A 6,000-nucleotide genomic window follows, 5' to 3' on the forward strand; every position below is an offset into this window, starting at 1 on the left:
AAAGACAAATAATAAGGAGGAGAGCCTTCCTAGAAGGAGTAGGGAAGAAAGACAGATAACTAAACTATCCAGTTATGAGCTCAGAGCTGACCGAAATCCCACTCTAATTATAAAATGTGCATTTGGAAACAATAGGTTTTGCCAATAAACAGCCAGATCTGTCTGTATCCAAGACCTATAAAAAGTGTTCATTTGTTGATGGGGCAAATGAGAAAGCATGGTATTGAAAATCCTATCATACACAAGCGCTCTACCAATACCAAATAACTCTCCTTTTAGCAGTGATTCAATAAAACATTTCTTAAGATAGCAGCAGAGGCATTTGCTGGTCCCGAAGCATGCACCCATTGCATTGACAAGCTGAAGCCCACATCACCCTCTCCAAAGGACCAACGACTAATGCTAATTCAGTGGCGTAGCTAGACCTTTTGCCGCCCGGTGACGGCTGCAGGTAAGAGAGGGGAAGACCGGTGATCCCTCTCGAGGGCCGCAGGTAGAAGCAGGGGGTGCTGGCTATCCCTGCATTTGCAGTGACGGCTGCAGGTAAGAGCAGGTGGTGCCGCCACCCAAATTTGTGCCGCCCGGGGCAGACCGCCCGCACTTAATTTTAGCACAATGTTTGAAAACACATCTGTCGATCACCTTCAAAAACATCAAATCACTTAATCTTCCTGTGCCTAACAAAACATGAATGTGTCCGTCTGTAAAGCAACTGGTCGCATGTAAAGCGCTCTGATACCCTTGAGTCAAGTCGCGCTATATACAACTCCAGAAAAAAAATTCCTAACGCCCATCATGTTCTCCTTGAATTGAAATTCAACTGTGAAAAAAAATGTTACTCATATTCATAAAAGAAAACTAGTAGTATAGATTTAAAAGGAAGCAACCATAAACTGTGCGCCTCCAGCTCACACCTCTTCATCCATCACACTGCTAAGCACTACGGGGCAGATTTATGATAACTGGCGCATCCCCAGGGATGCGCCAGTTATTTTGCGCCGCAGCTCCGCCACCCATGGTGCGCCGCATTTGCAATGCGGCGCACCATGGGGCAAAAACGGCACAGATGCGTGACGCATCTGTGCCATAAAGGTGGCGCATTGCTGGAGTTGCGTCGCAAGCGCGACGCAGCTCCAGCAATGCTCGGGGTGCCTTATCTGTCCAATGCTGCGTCAAGCCTTACGCCTGCTTCAAGCAGGCGCAGGGTTTCGATGCAGCATTGGCCTGAAAGTGACTGAGTGAAATCTTATAGATTTCCCTCAGCCACTTTTGCGAGGCGCACCTGCCCCGGAACGCCCACCCTGCGCCGGAACGCCCACACATGGCGCAGGGCTTTACAACGTGACGCATCTGCCTAGATGCGTCACGTTGTAAATGGGTCATAGGGATGCGCCACGTTTACGCCGCAGTTGCATGACGCAAACGTGGCGCATGACCAACATAAATCTGCCCCTTAGTCTCAAAAAATGATAACTGCAGCCCGGTGGTAATCATGGGTCACGTCGCTACACTTCTCACATCGGATCAAAACAAAGACACTCACTTCCAGCCACACACCCTACATGGTGTAGTGTGGTAAACATGTAGGCATGAACCCCAGCGCCTCTCATTGGGGTAGTAAGTCCTATATCAATGTTGCAATACACTACAATAGATTTCAATACACTCGAAACTGAAATCTATTGGAGTTGGTCCCTTTCCTCTGCACCTCAGACAATGGCATAGTCCTGTCTCCTCTAAGATCTATGGCTCCCATATCTGATACAATTTTAGGGTGGTTTGTGCTGTAATACTCTAGTGCAATTGCTCAAGTAACACTACAAAGCATCAAGTTCCTAACAAAAACACACATTTAGCACTCTAGTCATCGGCCCTGTCTCTACCACACTGTACATATAAATAAATCATTTCCATGAACAGTTAGTCCCATGTAGTCTTTAAAATCACTGGTGATCTGATGGCTAATTTTAGGGGGAAACTTCAAATAATAATTAAACAACTTGCTATAGCTGAAGAAAGAATTAATTGTAGGCACCAAACACGGGACACAAAACTGCATTTTATACAGTACCTTGGGTACTGCTATTTGAAGGCATGGTCAGTGACATTTACACTCAATGGATCCGATTCACAAGGGTAAACTTAGACCAAAAGTCTAAGTTTAGACTTCAAGGGGGTCATTATGATGGCGGGCCGATCACCACTACCTGGCTGGTGGTGGCGTGATTTACCCACCGCCACATGGTGAGGGGTACCGCGGTGGACGGAAACTCTGTCCGCTGCTTTTCCGCCGGTCGGCAATCATTACAACTGTCGGCCGGGCGGAACTGGGGCTTGATATGGTAGCAGTGTCTGGAAGGCACCACCTTCCATATCACGATGCGGGATATTCAAGGCCGCCGCCATGGAATGGCTGGCAGTCAAGTGCTTTGGGGGCCCATTGCGGGCCCCCGGGGGGGTGGGGGCTGCACTTGGGGGGTACCTATGGTACCCCCCTTCATTGCCATGCACAAGGTGGCAGTCACCGCACGGTGCCTGCCACGTTGTGCATGGCAATGCGCAACATGCCTCTTTGGCATTGCTGCGGGTGCTTACAGCAATGTTGAAGATGCAAAGTGCGACTGCCAGGGTGGCGGTCTCATTCTAATTGGCGGTGCCGGACCCCTGCACTGCTGACGGCCGGTCGCATACCTTTAGGGTGGCGGGCGGACTAAAGTCCACCCGTCATCCTAATGGGGTTCCAAGTCTAAGTTTCGACCTAAAGTCTAACTTTGCGAGTAGTAAAGTTAGACATTTGGTCTAAGTTTAGACAAAAATTCTAATCGGACCAATTGTTTTTCACTTTGTTACAAAAACAGATAGAGAAGTATCTTTGCCAGTGGTAATTGTTTTGCACAGGGTGATAATGGGATGTGCTGCTTTGAATGAAAAGGTAGTAAGTTTCCTGTAGTTTGTAAATTGAGCAGCAGAACCGGATAATGACAGGACTCAGTAAGACAATTTGACAGCCCAGTTGCAAGTACAATAATACACTACCTGAAAAATAGCAACATAGACACAACATTGCAAAGCATCAATAAAACTATAACAAATAAGAACAAAAAATAATAGCACACTGCTACTGAATACCGTTTGTTGTTGTGTTGTGCCGGTGTATCATGGTGTTCTGCTGCTGTTGTATGTTTTTGTGTTGTATGTTGTCGATTTTTGTTTTGCAATGTTGTTATAGTAGTATTTTGTTGCGCTAGTGCATTGTGGTGGTCTGTTGTTTTGTTGTTGCTGCAATTCATATGAGGCCAATCTGCTTAGACATACAAACAACCTTGTCACACTATTCTACTGCCACAAACCTACTTTCATGATAAAGTGGCAAAATGTGTGCATACAGTATTTAACAGCTCTGATGCAAAAGTGTTCCTTGAACCCACAGGTTATCGTCAAAAGAAGCTTAAAAACACTAAAACCCCGAGTTTTGAATTGCTGCATCAGGAATCAACATATACAGCCAGATCCTAAAAGCGACCGTGGGGTCTGCCTTTGACATACACCTCGGTGCGATGTACATGTTGTCTTCATAGTGGATGCTGCTTCTCCTTCATTGGTTTATAGGCACAGAGATAATCTGCCTGTAATTCTCTTTGCGCCGATGCCCTCACGGCGCTGGTGTTGTGATTTCAACAACGCACTCTTCTGCACTGTATCGCACAGTTCTACTTCTATAGCGCCATATAACCTGCACGGGGCTCCGAAGCGCAATTCTGTGGACGGGTCGCACGCATGTCGGAGCGCAGAAATAATCTCAGTCCACACCAAATGTTAGACACCGGCATTTCGTCTTGCGTGGACCAGAAACGGGTTCTATTCCAAACTGAAGGACCGCAGGTGCTCAGCACCGAATACAACGTGTAAGCCCCGTGTTCTGGAGGGAGCGCTCTCACGAGGAAGCACAACGCACCCCAAAGTACCACAGCAGCAGAACCTGTGAACTCCAGCTTGGATCCTACACGTTTAAAATTACTAGCATTTTTGTCAGAAATTGCTTTGAAGCCTTCGAAATATAACATTAGAATGTGGTGTATATGTTATCCGTAGCGCTGAAGGAATTTGGAAAGTACAAATTCTTGTTTCTAATTTACACAAACAAGTAAGACATTTTTCATTTTGGATTTTGTTTCGCAATGAACAGTAGCTGCATCATACACCTTTGCTAAGGTTCACTTACCTGCAGACACTTCCCGGCTCTCTTTTACACAAGGCCGGCGGGACCCTATGGAGTGGAAGGTTCTCGGACTCCGCTATACCTGGTGGCGCCCCGGCCCATGCTTCCTCGTGAAGTGTCTGCGGAGGTGAGCAATAAACCGGGGAGATGGCTCGCGCGCCTCACTCGCGGCGATCATCCACCTGCCTCCTGGGGGTTCCAGAGCCGAAGATGCCGCCACGCCCCGGAGGACAACAATCGGCCGGGAAGGGGATAGCTGGGATCGCGTGTCATAATCCCACAGATAGTTACAACAGGGCGGCCTCACAACAGTAAAAAAAATGAAATCAGTGGGCGGCATCACAAATCTACAGCCTCTCTCCGAAAGGTTCAGAGCAGGTCTGCTTTTAAATCGTTATGTTGTTATATTGGGTGTGTATGCATATAAAATCTAGGTATTCACTGCTTTTTATAGAGAAGATTGAAAAAAAAAAGTATTAATCACTTCTCTTACATCAAAGAGCGGATTTAGACTCGGTCTTTGCTTCTGCCCGGCCGCAGGGGTCTCCAGAGGCCAAAAGAATGCAGTAAAAAAAGGCAGCCGCCTCCTTGGGTCTCCATACCTGAGAAGGCAAAGGAAGACTTGTAAAGTGTACGCATGACACTTAAAACCCTGGTTCATGTAAAATAAGTGGGTAAACTGACAAAATATCGACTCTCAAAATATCTCCCTAACAAAGTATCGTGACCAAAATATCGATGTAAAAAATATAGACATCCTACACTTATAATGGTAAGCACAAAAATATTGACAACAAATATCGATGTCATTAATATAGTTGTATAAAATGTTGATGTTTAAATATATATAAAATAAAATAATAAATATATTAAATAGTAAAAAAATTTTTTTAAAATATATCTTAACAAAGTGTTGGACAGCGGAGGGGTAACATTTACTTGTCACACTCCAGTCAGTACAACAGTAGGGAAAGTGTTGGATTGCAGAGGGGTAACATTTTCTATTCCCACTCCAATACGTGCAACAGTAGGGAAAGTGTTGGATAGCGGAGGGGTAGAATGTACTATTCCCACCACAGTCAGTACAACAGTAGGGAAAGTGAAGTGGTGGATTGCAGAGGGGTAGCAGAGGGGTAACATTTTCTATTCCCACTCCAATACGTGAAACAGAAGGGAAAGTTTGGATACCAGAGGGGTAAAATTTACTATTCCCACTCCAGACAGTACAACAGAAGGGAAAGTGTTGGATAGCAGAGGAGTAAAATGTACTATTCCCACTCCAATCAGTACAACGTTAGGGAAAGTGTTGAATCGTGGAGAGGTGACATTTACTATTCACACTCCAATAAGTGCAACAGTAGGGACAGTTTTGGATAGCTGAGGGGTAAAATGTGCTATTCCCACTCCAGTCTGTTCAACATTATAAACAAACAAATTATCTTCAACAAAATAACATTATTTTAAAAATAAAATTAATAAAAAATATATAAATATGTTGAAAAATAAAATACGAACATATTTAATATTAGAAAATAAAATAAAAACATATCTCAATCCTAAATACATATCACAAATAACTACAACTATTATTATAAATGCAATACAAAAATAATGTTCATACAAATAAATATTTTTATTTAGAAAATATTACCAAAAATATTAATTATTACATACATCTAGTTTAGTTACATCTCACCCTATAACACCACAAAATTCACAACCTGCACCTAAAGATAGTTTTACACTATTAATATAAATATTCATTAACAAACTAATTTTCA

General features: G+C 44.0%; 1 long non-coding RNA gene across 1 annotated transcript in view; it reads right to left on the reverse strand.

Moving 5' to 3' along the window:
- LOC144761314 (uncharacterized) overlaps positions 1 to 4,332 on the reverse strand; it is a 156,287-nt gene extending 151,955 nt beyond the window's left edge. The window contains exon 1 of the long non-coding RNA XR_013595670.1: positions 4,223 to 4,332. This is a non-coding gene — a long non-coding RNA (uncharacterized LOC144761314). The remainder of the gene's footprint in view (positions 1 to 4,222) is intronic.
- Positions 4,333 to 6,000: the final 1,668 nt, after the last annotated feature.

Source organism: Lissotriton helveticus, chromosome 6, assembly GCF_964261635.1.
Source record: "Lissotriton helveticus chromosome 6, aLisHel1.1, whole genome shotgun sequence".
Classification (NCBI taxonomy): Eukaryota; Metazoa; Chordata; class Amphibia; order Caudata; family Salamandridae; genus Lissotriton; species Lissotriton helveticus.